This window comes from Tasmannia lanceolata, unplaced genomic scaffold, assembly GCF_043159265.1.
Source record: "Tasmannia lanceolata isolate RefF3 unplaced genomic scaffold, GAP_Taslan_0.1 ptg000024l, whole genome shotgun sequence".
Taxonomy (NCBI): Eukaryota; Viridiplantae; Streptophyta; class Magnoliopsida; order Canellales; family Winteraceae; genus Tasmannia; species Tasmannia lanceolata.
Window position 1 is genome coordinate 7,845,837 of NW_027518701.1, and position 11,545 is coordinate 7,857,381.

Consider the following 11,545-nt stretch of genomic DNA (forward strand, 5'->3'; position numbering starts at 1 on the left):
AAAATAAAGAGAAACCTTAATTCAGTAGAAAATAATCTACCCTAGTTTAGTAAGAAAAAAACCTAATAAACGATTAGACAAGAAACCCTAATTCAGGAAAAAAAAAAGTCTAGCATAAGATTAAACAAAAAATATTTTTCTAACAAAATTTCACATTATAGAAAAGGAGCAAAGAACATAGGGAAATAGCGAAAATAAGCTTCTAGATAAAAACCAACATAAGATCAGAGAAGAAACCCTAATTCAAAAGAAACCCCAATTCATAAGAAACCCTAATTCATAGAAGAGAGAGAGAGAGAGAGAGAGAGAGAGAGAGAGAGAGAGAGAGAGAGAGAGAGTGGAACTCAAACCTGAGATCGAATGCAAGAGTCTGAGAGCTAGAGTGCAAAATGCAGTTTCCCTCTACTTTCCCTACTTTTTAAACCTTCTAAAATGGAAAACAGTTTTTAAAATTTTCCCCTCTTTATTTACTTGGACAGCCCCCTAGTGTATTTATGAGTTATGACTGCTCCCTCTGTTGCACTAGAGGGGGCTGTCTAAAGTAACAAAATGAGGAGAATGTATCATTTCCCATTTCTTTCAAGAGATTTAACCGTTAGCAGGGTCCAATAAGCATAGACATTCTGGCATTTTCCTTTTGGGCGATGATTTATTTGCACCCCTGTAAGATAATTCGCACCACTTTTAACGTTATTTGACATCAAAAAGCGTTAAAGTCTGTCTACAATTCATGTTAAAAGGGGTGCATATTATCCTATATAGGGTGCGAATTTATCATCTCCCTTTCCTTTTTTTTTTCTTGGCCATCAAATAAACAGGTATTTCTCTGGCCCATTGACCGAAGGATTTGAGTGATTTTTGGTCCTTGGGCAATCCAACCGGGACCATTTATCTGGTCGGCAATATCTACGGCACTCATTGTTTTGGTCCCACTCCGAACAAATCTCGTACCTAAATCTAAGGCCTAGAAAAAACCATCATTTGCTTTCTTCTCTGAATTAGAAAAAGAAGTTCTTACATATGATCATCCGATCAAGGTGGGGCCAATGGCAATGTGATGTACTTGTATTCATAAAAAAAAAAAAACAATATCAACGAACCAGATCACATCCATGTGGTGCACATGAGGTCCATGGAAAAAGATCTTTGGGTGATAAGCAAGGTTTTAAATTACGGCTTTGTCTTCACCCGAACAGCAATTTCGGACGAAATTCGGTAGACGAGATTTTTCTCCCTTTGGTAATTGCAGTTGAAATTCTGTAAGGAAATAAAAAAAGATAATATTTTATTGAAGACGGAAATTGATGAAATTTCCGAAATTACGACCAAAATTTCAACCGAAATTTGTTACGTTTTGGGGATTTCGGTTTCGGAACATTTCGTTTTCAGCGTTGACCAAAATCCGAAACTGTCGTGAGAGATTTGAACTAGTTCTATGTTTTCAAGAAAGGAATTTATCTTCAAAAAAACAATTTTGAGTCTCACCAAAACTAATTAGACCACAGTATATCATTCACAACTTAAACAGATTTTGAACATATTACAGAACTCAGTGAGCAACCACTGTCCCTTACCACTTGTACTCTGATCTCCTCTGTGCAAAGATATCTTCCCTAGTTTTTAGTTCACTAGTGGGGCTCACCATTTTACACCATTCATAGAATGGACCATGAATGCTAGTATCTTTCAAGGTTGCCATGAAAACATGTGACCGTCATGCAAAATGCAAATTGAACTATTTAAATTATTGATGGATGAATCCCATGAAGTGCAATTGCAATAAGGGATCCCTTACAATAAACATGGGTGACTAAATTTTGGGTCTATATTTAAAACCCAAGTTTGCAAGTCAGAGTCCAAGTAATAAGGAGCACTGGGTTCTCACTGAGTGTTGTATATGGAACAGATACCACAATCTTTTGACAATGTGAGGTCTTCCTTTTCTCCTAGTCTCATACCTTTTTAAGTCAACTATTTTCTATATTATGGCTAGGTAGTCAATGCCCTGTGCAACAATGTATTGGCATCACCAATAAATGCGAATGCTATACTGTCCTGAAATTTTGTTCCTTAAAACTCCTTACCAAAACACATCCAAAGAAAGATAGGTGTTTCACTTGAGTTAAAAGAATCTTGTTTTGAAGGCTTGAAGGCAAAGGAAGGGAATAGTACTTGAGAAGGACATTAAAAAAGTTGCAGATATGGGTGAAAGAGATTAATGGATGCTAGCATGGGGCAACCAAACAGCCCCTTAGAAACCTTTGTCTATTTTTATTTCTACTAATTGTAGAGACTGCTCTCAAGCACCCATGGAATAACTGCAGTATCTGAAGCATTTTACCTTTGAGACTGAAAGTGATGGTTCCAATGAATATAACAATTATCAACCACGCTGCCTTAATACTACAGAACAGCTTATTCGGGACTTGAAGAATATTGATATAGTTTTCCATATTGGGGATTTTAAGTTATGCAAATGGATACATCTCACAGAAGGATCAGTTTACATTGCAGATTGAGCCCACTGATTCGGCTGTGCCATATATGGTTGCAAGATTGATCATTCGTTCTCTCCGACTAAATGTGAGTTATGGGATTTATTAGTGCTCTTGTAGGTGTATTCATTCCATATTTTAATTGCAGTGATAATCGTAAGTTCGATTGGAGTGTTTCAAGATCTTTCTATGGGAATATGGATTCAGGTGAAGAGTGCGGTGTGATGGATGAGACCATTTTTCATGTTACTGCAGATAACAGGGCCAAATTCTAGTAAGGAAACATGAAAAATCAACACACTAAGCTTGGCATATGGCATTCTCTTTTCTTTTTAAGATATCCAGAGCAAGGTTGTGGAAAGGATTTACTCCAATGTATCTGATCTGGATTCAAAACTAGGGTCCGATGAAAAGTAACCAGACAAGATTTATTTCATGGACAGTAATAACCCTATCTGTCCCAGAGAAATTGAAACACCTAAAACCGAAAACCCTCATCTTCCTTTTTGGTTTTTGCATACCTACTAGCAGGGTAATTAATCTCCTTTGATTTATCTAAGCTTATGGTATTTCTTCTTTCATATTCTTGTAGAAGGCAAGTATAGTTATAGCTCCTTGTTTTTATAGATACAATCTTCTCTTCCATTTGTGTAGGTTCAAAGTTTGAATTGAGTATGATCCAATCAGTAGTATTTGGACCCAGCTCAGTTCTGAATCCGGACTTGGTGTGCCCTAAAGCGATCATGACTCAAGACTCACCTGAGTCCGACCTGAACCTGGCTCATTGACACTTCAATCAAGATGATAACTTGCCTAACTTCTGATATTATTCTTTGAATGCTTCAACATACCATTCCATAGACCCACTTCATCCAATATTTACAAATAATTTTATTTTAACTTCAAAATCCTTTGCATATAAGATTATAAGCAAAAAAAAATTAAATCCAACAGACATTAAATTACTGTAGGAAAAATTAGAGCACCTTCCGAGAGTTAAATTATACACAATTCTCCTGCAAATAGTTGTACACACATCTAAATAGTTACTGTAGGCCAAGTTGGAACACCTGCAAATAGTGCATTATACACACTTATAAATAAAGCTTAGCCCCATCACCCATCACAACACAAGATGCGCCCTATAAATTTCGTAGTTCAACGGAGGCCATCAAAAGTCTAGCACAACACAAGAACAAGTTAAACTGAGGTTCTCATCTAATATCAGAACAGATAAGTGTAATGATAGAGCACATAACATGTTAAACTGAAGATTTTGACTAATATCATAACAGAGAATTGGCATGAGAGAGCACAAGAACAAGTTAAACTAAAGCTTTTGTCTAATATCAGAACAGTGTATGGTAATGAGAGAGTTTTTCATTCATAATTTACAAGGTAAACATGGTATTACATAAAAAATTTATACTGTAACTACCAAAATTGTTGGAACTCTTTTTGTTTCCTTATTTTGATATTTCTCTGACGAGGTGACTTTATAAACTCCATACTTTTCCTCAAATGCTGTCCAATTGATTGACTATCCCATCTCCGTATAAATTTAAATTGCATCTTGCAAAATTGTAGAGACTGATCTCAAGCACCCATGGAATAAGTGCAGTATCTGAAGCATTTTACCTTTGAGACTGAAAGTGATGGTTCCAATGAATATAACAATTATCAACCGGGCTGCCTTAATACTACAGAACAGCTTATTCGGGAGTTGAAGAATATTGATATAGTTTTCCATATTGGGGATTTTAAGTTATGCAAATGGATACATCTCACAGAGGGATCAGTTTACATTACAGATTGAGCCCATTGATTCGGTTGTGCCATATATGGTTGCAAGATTGATCATTCGTAATCTCCAACTAAATGTGAGTTATGGGATTTATTAGTGCTCTTGTAGGTGTATTCATTCCATATTTTTATTGCAGTGATAATCATAAGTGCGATTGGAGTGGTTCAAGATCTTTCTTTTTAGTTTTTGCGTACCTAATGGCAGGGTAATTAATCTCCTTTGATTTATCTAAGCTTATGTTATTTCTTCTTTCATATTCTTGTAAAAGGAAAGTATAGTTATAGCTCCTTGTTTTTATAGATACAATCTTCTCTTCCATTTGTGTTGGATCAAAGTTTGAATTGAGTATGATCCAATCAGTAGTATTTGGACCCAGCTCAGTTCTGAATCCGGACTTGGTGTGCCCTAAAGCGATCATGACTCAAGACTCACCTGAGTCCGGCCTGAACCTGGCTCATTGACACTTTAATCAAGATGATAACTTGCCTAATTTCTGATATTATTGTTTGAATGCTTCAACATACCATTCCATAGACCCACTTCATCCAATATTTACAAATAATTTTATTTTAACTTCAAAATCCTTTGCAATATAAGATTATAAGCAAAAAAAATTAAATCCAACAGACATTAAATTACTGTAGGAAAGTTAGAGCACCTTCCGAGAGTTAAATTATACACAATTTTAACTCCTGCAAATAGTTGCATTATACACACTTCTAAATAGTTACTGTAGGCAAAGTTGGAACACCTGCAAATAGTGCATTATACACACTTCTAAACAAAGTTTAGCCCCATCACTCATCACAACACAAGTTGCACCCTATAAATTTCGTAGTTCAACAAAGGCCATCAAAAGTTTAGCACAAGAACAAGTTAAACTGAAGTTCCCGTCTAATATCAGAACAAATAAGTGTAATGATAGAGCACATAACATGTTAAACTGAAGATTTTGACTAATATCATAATAGAGAATTGGCATGAGAGAGCACAAGAACAAGTTAAACTAAAGCTTTTGTCTAATATCAGAACAGTGTATGGTAATGAGAGAGTTTTTCATTCACAATTTACAAGGTAAACATGGTATTACATAAAAAATTTAGGGCTGTGATAAATCGACTCCCCAAACGGATAAATTGACTCCCCATGTGTCTATCCCTCTCCTCTTTCTCTCTCTAACTTAGAGGAGAGAGAAAGACACATGGGGAGTCGATTTATCACTCCCCAAAATTTATACTTTAACTTCCAAAATTGTTGGAACTCTTTTCGTTTCCTTATTTTGATATTTCTCTGACGAGCTGACTTTATAAACTCCATACTTTTCCTCAAATGATGTCCAATTGATTGACTATCCCATCTCCGTATAAATTTAAATTGCATCTTGCAAAATTGTAATTAAGAAAACATATATTACATAATAGTCTACACTATCGAAACACAGTACTTTTCCTCACATCCTGTCCAATTGATTGGCTATCAAATCTCTATATAAATTTAAACTGTATCTGGCAAAATTGTTGCAACTCCATTCGTTTCCTTATTTCCATATTTCTCCAAGTAGCTGACTTTAGAATCTATTATCTCCTGTCACTGATTTCAAACATCTCATTTCATGAGAAACATTCGCCCACTGAGAAACCACACACTCCAGTGTCTCGCTCCCTGAATTCGAGTAACTGGACAAGTTTCCATTACTCAGGCAACAGTCTGGCTTTACACTTGTTTTAGGATCCATGCCAATATGAGTAGACATGTCAAAGTCAATGCCAAAAGAACTGAGGTCCTCAAAATCAGTGCTATCACCTGAAGGTGTAAAACCAAAGAACCAATCATCATTTGACACCACGCCCTCTGGAGTCTCAGTCCCTAAAAATGTGCTTGAGCAACTTGATGAAGCGTTCCCACTATTTGGCCAATAGTCCTCAAAATCAGTGCTATCACTTGAAGGTGTAAAACAAAAGAACCAATCATCCATTGACACCATGCACTCTGGAGTCTCAGTCCCTAAAAATGTGCTTGAGCAACTTGACGAAGAGTTCCCACTATTCAGCCAATACTCCTCAAAATTGGTGTTATCATCTAAAGGTGTCATACCAAAGAAACAGTCACCTTTTGACACCAAACCCTCCGGGATCCCAGCCCCTAAATATGTGTTTGGGCAATATGATAAGGAGTTTCCATTATTCAGCCAAAAGTCAGATGTCACCCCTTTAGGAATACCCAGCTCAAAATAAGAAGGATGTGGATTGTAAATGCAGTCATCCAACGCTATATGATCAAATAGAGGGATGAGAATGGGAGATGCATTGCAATCTTCTTCAACGACAAGCCCATCTTCCTTTTCCTTAGTAGTCAACAAGCTCTCTTTATTAGTTTCAAGCATCTTAGATCTATTTTCCACCATCTCAATCTTCTTATCCAATATAGCCACAAGTTCTTTGAGAGAGTCTTGTGAAAAGTTGTTTAAACAGTCATCCCATGAAGGATAGAGCTCAATTCGCATCTGATCAAGCTTTTGGTGTAGATTCTTGATCTTTTTCTTGCACAAGCTCGCAATATCTTCACTATTCTTTGCACTTTCTTCCTTTTCCTTGTATCTTTTATATATGCAGTCGATCTCTGATCGGTTGGCGAGCCAAGTTTCAATCTGATCTCCATCTGAACTGACAGACACCATGACTTCATCTATATCACAGAGATTCGCCAATTCAAAGATCTTCTTATTCATCCCTTCGACTCTATTCGAAAATACACTCTTTTGACGTCTTTTGCACTCGATTGGTTTCATCTCAGAACGACTCATGTCTATAGGGGTAGGGGTTCAATAAGCTTCAAATTGGGTTTTAAAGAACTTGCTAAGATCATATAAGATAAAAACATGATCAGAACATAATAACTATGATATTAATTGGGGCCTTTCAAAAAAAAAAAACCAATCTCAATCGGGTTGTTCTAACAAAAGAACTAGCAAAACCATTAATTATTTCCCACCAAAATACTCACTCTTATTTTCTTTTTTGGGGCCTTGCAAAAAAAAAATGATGATAAAGTAACATAAGTTCAGAGTAAAAACCGTAATTCAGTAAAAAAACAATATAAGATGAACCCAAACCTATTTTCTTAAGACAAAGGGAGCAAAGGAAAAAAAACAGGGAAACAAAAAATAGCATTCTATGATAGAAAGCAACATAAGATCAGAAAGAAACCCTAATTCAGTAAGAAAAACAACATAAGATGAAACCGGATGTATTTTCCTAAAAAAAATCAGATTAAAAAGAAAGAGCAAAAGAATGATAGAAACAAACATAATATCAGAGAAGAAACCCTAATTGGGTAACAAAACCAACATAAGATAAAACCAAACATATAATTCTAACAAAAATTCACATTAGGGAAAAGGAAAGAAAGAAAAATAGGGAAACAACAAAAATGACTTTCAATGATAGAATCAATACATAAGATCTGAGAAGAAACCCTAATTGGGTAAAAAAAAAACCAACATAAGATAAAACCAAACTATATATTAGAGAAAAGGAACAATAAAAAATAGGGAAACAAGAAAAATAGCTTTCTTGGATGAAATGCACATTAGGAAGAGGCAAAAGGAAAAGAACCTATACCTTAGTTTAAATGTAGTTTGATAGAGAGAGAGAGAGGTGCAGTTTCCCTCTACTTTCTAAATTCTGTCCGAAATAAAGATCTTCTGAGAGAAATAGCCGTTGTATACTGTCAAACGAAGCACGCACGAGCTTTGGAGCGATCTTTAAAAGAATATTGGTCATTCATTTCTAGTGTGCCCTACCGTGATGGTTAATAAAATAAAATAAAATAAAAAACTTCAATTTTACAATCTTAACCGTCCATAATGGCCTGCAAATGGGCATAAGTCTATCGATGGTGGTTGTTCTTAATTGGGATAACAAGTAGGGGTTTATATTATCCTTAGCTAGAATTGTTATCGTTTGTTCCCCTAAAATACATTTCTAATAGATTTTTTTTTCTTGGGAAATTTTTTTCTTCCCACAATTTAGAGGGACATAATATGATTATGTTTAATTTGAGTTTTTATATGGTGTAAACCCTTATAGTCCCTTATTTTTCAAAAAGTATTGTACGGACCACATCATAGGATGTTCCAAACCACAACATAAATAGGTTGTTCCCCAAAAATCATTTCCATAGGATGATCCTAGCCCTCCGATCTATAGAGGTTTCCATAATATGCAGTTCGTCATAGATCAGACAGTTAGGATCATCCTATAGAAATGATTTTTTGGGCACAACCTATTTACGGATTGGCCCATCATTTCCATAGGATGATCCTAGTCCTCCAATCTATAGAGGTTTCCATAATATGCAGTTCCTTGTAAATCGGACGGTAGGGATCATCCTACAGAAATGATTTTTGGGCACAACCTATTTATGGATTGGCCCATCACATGGACAGTTTGGATCATCCTAATAGTGGGGTCCATAGAGTACTTTTTGAAAAATATGGGACTATAAGGACTTACACCATATAAAATCTCATTTAATTTAGAGGGGTATTATCACAAACTGAAGTTCCCTCTAAGTAAAAATTGAATAAGGTTGGTTCAAGTTATCTTTTTGATGTGTAAGAAATGAATGAAATTTTAGAAATATTTTCTTTCTAAACTTTTCTAGCAAAATCTAGAAATCCAAACAGGGCAGTAGAAAAGCCAATCCTAGGGCTTGTTCAAGATAAAAAATTTAAAGGAGGATAGCCAATCCCTGTAACAGCTTATCCAAGGATTTCTATCCCTTTAGAGAACAACCCCATTAAGAATTTGTTTGATCAATGTGATTATCATATCGCTCCGGGTACATTCGGATTGCCTAGAATCATGAGGTGGAATCGATATCTTATTCTGATTCCACCTGATTCTTGTGTTTGATTAAAAAAATTAACAAATTAGGGGGCTAGAAATGACAGGCGGGTGGAATTGAAGGAGGAAATAGACTGAATCTTTCCCTCCCCAAGAGGTGGTATTCTGATTCCTCCCCGACTGGAATGAAATTTTAACTATTTTTTTAATTAAATTTTTATTTTAAATTTTCCCATTCCGATTCCAGGGAATCAAAATAGGAATTGGTATACTATACTAATGATTCCTATTACATATTGATAGCGGCAAACCAAATGCAGAGTTGTTCGGCACATCCTCTATAGATCGGAGCGGTCGGTAAGCATCCATCCTTAGAGAGGTTGGTAACCTCTAGTTAGCAAGTCCCTATAATTTTCAAATTATTTCCCAATTAGTAAATGAAAATTATGAAATGACCAAAAAGATTAACTTTTTGAAAAATATTTCTAGAAGTTCCCAACTAATACAGCAAACCTTTGTTGATTAAAATATCCTCCGATGACTTTTAAAATCATTATTTTTTAAGGGAAATGATTTCAGCATAACCAATTTTTGATACATGCGGTCACTTACTTGTCTTTTAGTATTTAATTGGCTTTTAAGTGCTTTATGGGAATCATAATAACCTTTTACAGCTTTTTAAATGCTAAAAGACAGGCAAATGAGCACATGTATCAAAAATTGATTGTGCTGAAATCATATCCCTATTTTTTTATCTTTATTAATTTTCATATTAAAAAAAGGGAAATGATTTCAGCAGTCAACACAACCATGTTTTGATATTTTCACTAATTAATCTTGTCTTTTAGTGTTTAAAGAGCTGTCAAATCATTATTACAGTTCTTTAAAAATGAAACCACAAGCAGGTTTATTCAATAAATAAAACATGGTTGTGCTGATACAATTCCCCTAAAAAAATCGCATTATTCATAAGGATACGTCACAATAATTTTAGGGCAAGGAAATTGTGCCTCTAGGGTTACTTAATGGGCATTTTTGTGAGAAAAATTAGTATCTAATGCATGTTAGCAACTCAATATAAGTAGTATTTAAGGGCTTACTAGAAAAATTGTCTAAAGTTAACTTTTTTGAAAAATCATGATTCACAGAGACTATTTGGCAAAAAAGAGTACAAAATAATTGGGAATAGTCTCCTTTTATGTAATTGGCAAAAATGAGTACAAAATAATTGGGAATAATCTTCTTCTGCTCTATATAATATCTTCTTTGTTGAGAACATCCGCCGGACAAATCTGATCCGATCGTGCACAGATAAACGGAAAAGAAAAAATAAACACAAGCCCTAGGATGAACACCGATATTTACGTGGTTAGGCCAAGCCTACATCCACGGGTGAGAAACATGATCTTCCACTTTGAGAAAACAATATGCAAGGATTACAATGGATTAATCCCAAAAAAACCCACAACCCGCAACCCTTTCCTTGCTTCTCTCACCCAACACCGTACACAGAGAAAGTAACCGAAGAAAAAACCCAAGAGAAAATACAAGAGAAAAACCCAAGAAAGAACCCCAAGAAAAAACCCAGGAAGGTACCCGAGGAACCGAGAAGAAAATCCGAAGAAGAAATCCTCTCTCTCTCTCTCTCTCTCTCTCTCTCTCTCTCTCTCTCTCTCTCTCTCCCCTCCCTTCTCCCACTCTTTTTCGCACTCCTTGGAGTAGCCAACAGACCCCAAGCCTCGTGCAGCCACACACTGGAGAGAACAGAATGTCCTTTTATAACTAGGTATTCTAAAATATATATATAAAGACAAAAATTTCATATTTGCCTCTTGCCTTCTCACAGTGGTGAGAAATAAGGCAACTTTCCCAACACTTTCCTTTCGTCAGAAACATTCAATCTCATCTGATTTTTGTGGCTCCACCTGCAGCTGAAACCCTACAACCCCTGGGGTCCAACTGACCAAGTGACGCTAGATTCTTTCGCATCTTTGGGACATACGCCACACCACCCAAAGTACGAATCACTTCATCTAACATCTTGATCGTAACCTTTCCAACTCCCGTGACGTCACAAGTAGACCCATCACCAAGGACACAACAACTACCCTTGTCTCCTGGAACATTTCAAAATATTCCCTCCTAAAGCATATATGAACAGAGCACTCTGAATCTAAAATCCACTAATCATTAGAAATGTGATTACTTATCAAAACTGTGAGAACACCTCCAACCTCTTCACTCCGCTCGTCCATTATCGCCACTAGAGTATTCGTAGCACCATTGTCCTTCTAATCATCATGTATGCTTCGGACAATCCTACTTGATGTGCCCATATTTCTTGCAATGGTAACATTGCACTCCATTTCCACTGACCTTTGATCTTGAACTGCCTTTTC

The 11,545-nt window shown here is 35.8% G+C and overlaps 1 long non-coding RNA gene across 1 annotated transcript; it reads right to left on the bottom strand.

Annotated features, from left to right (window-relative positions):
* Nucleotides 1-3,373: 3,373 nt before the first annotated feature.
* Nucleotides 3,374-8,052, bottom strand: LOC143857113 (uncharacterized). The gene is made up of 2 exons (XR_013238444.1): nt 7,920-8,052; nt 3,374-3,674 (listed from the first exon to the last, which is right to left on the bottom strand). It is a non-coding gene; the product is annotated as an uncharacterized LOC143857113 (long non-coding RNA).
* Between the last annotated feature and the right edge of the window lie 3,493 nt (nt 8,053-11,545).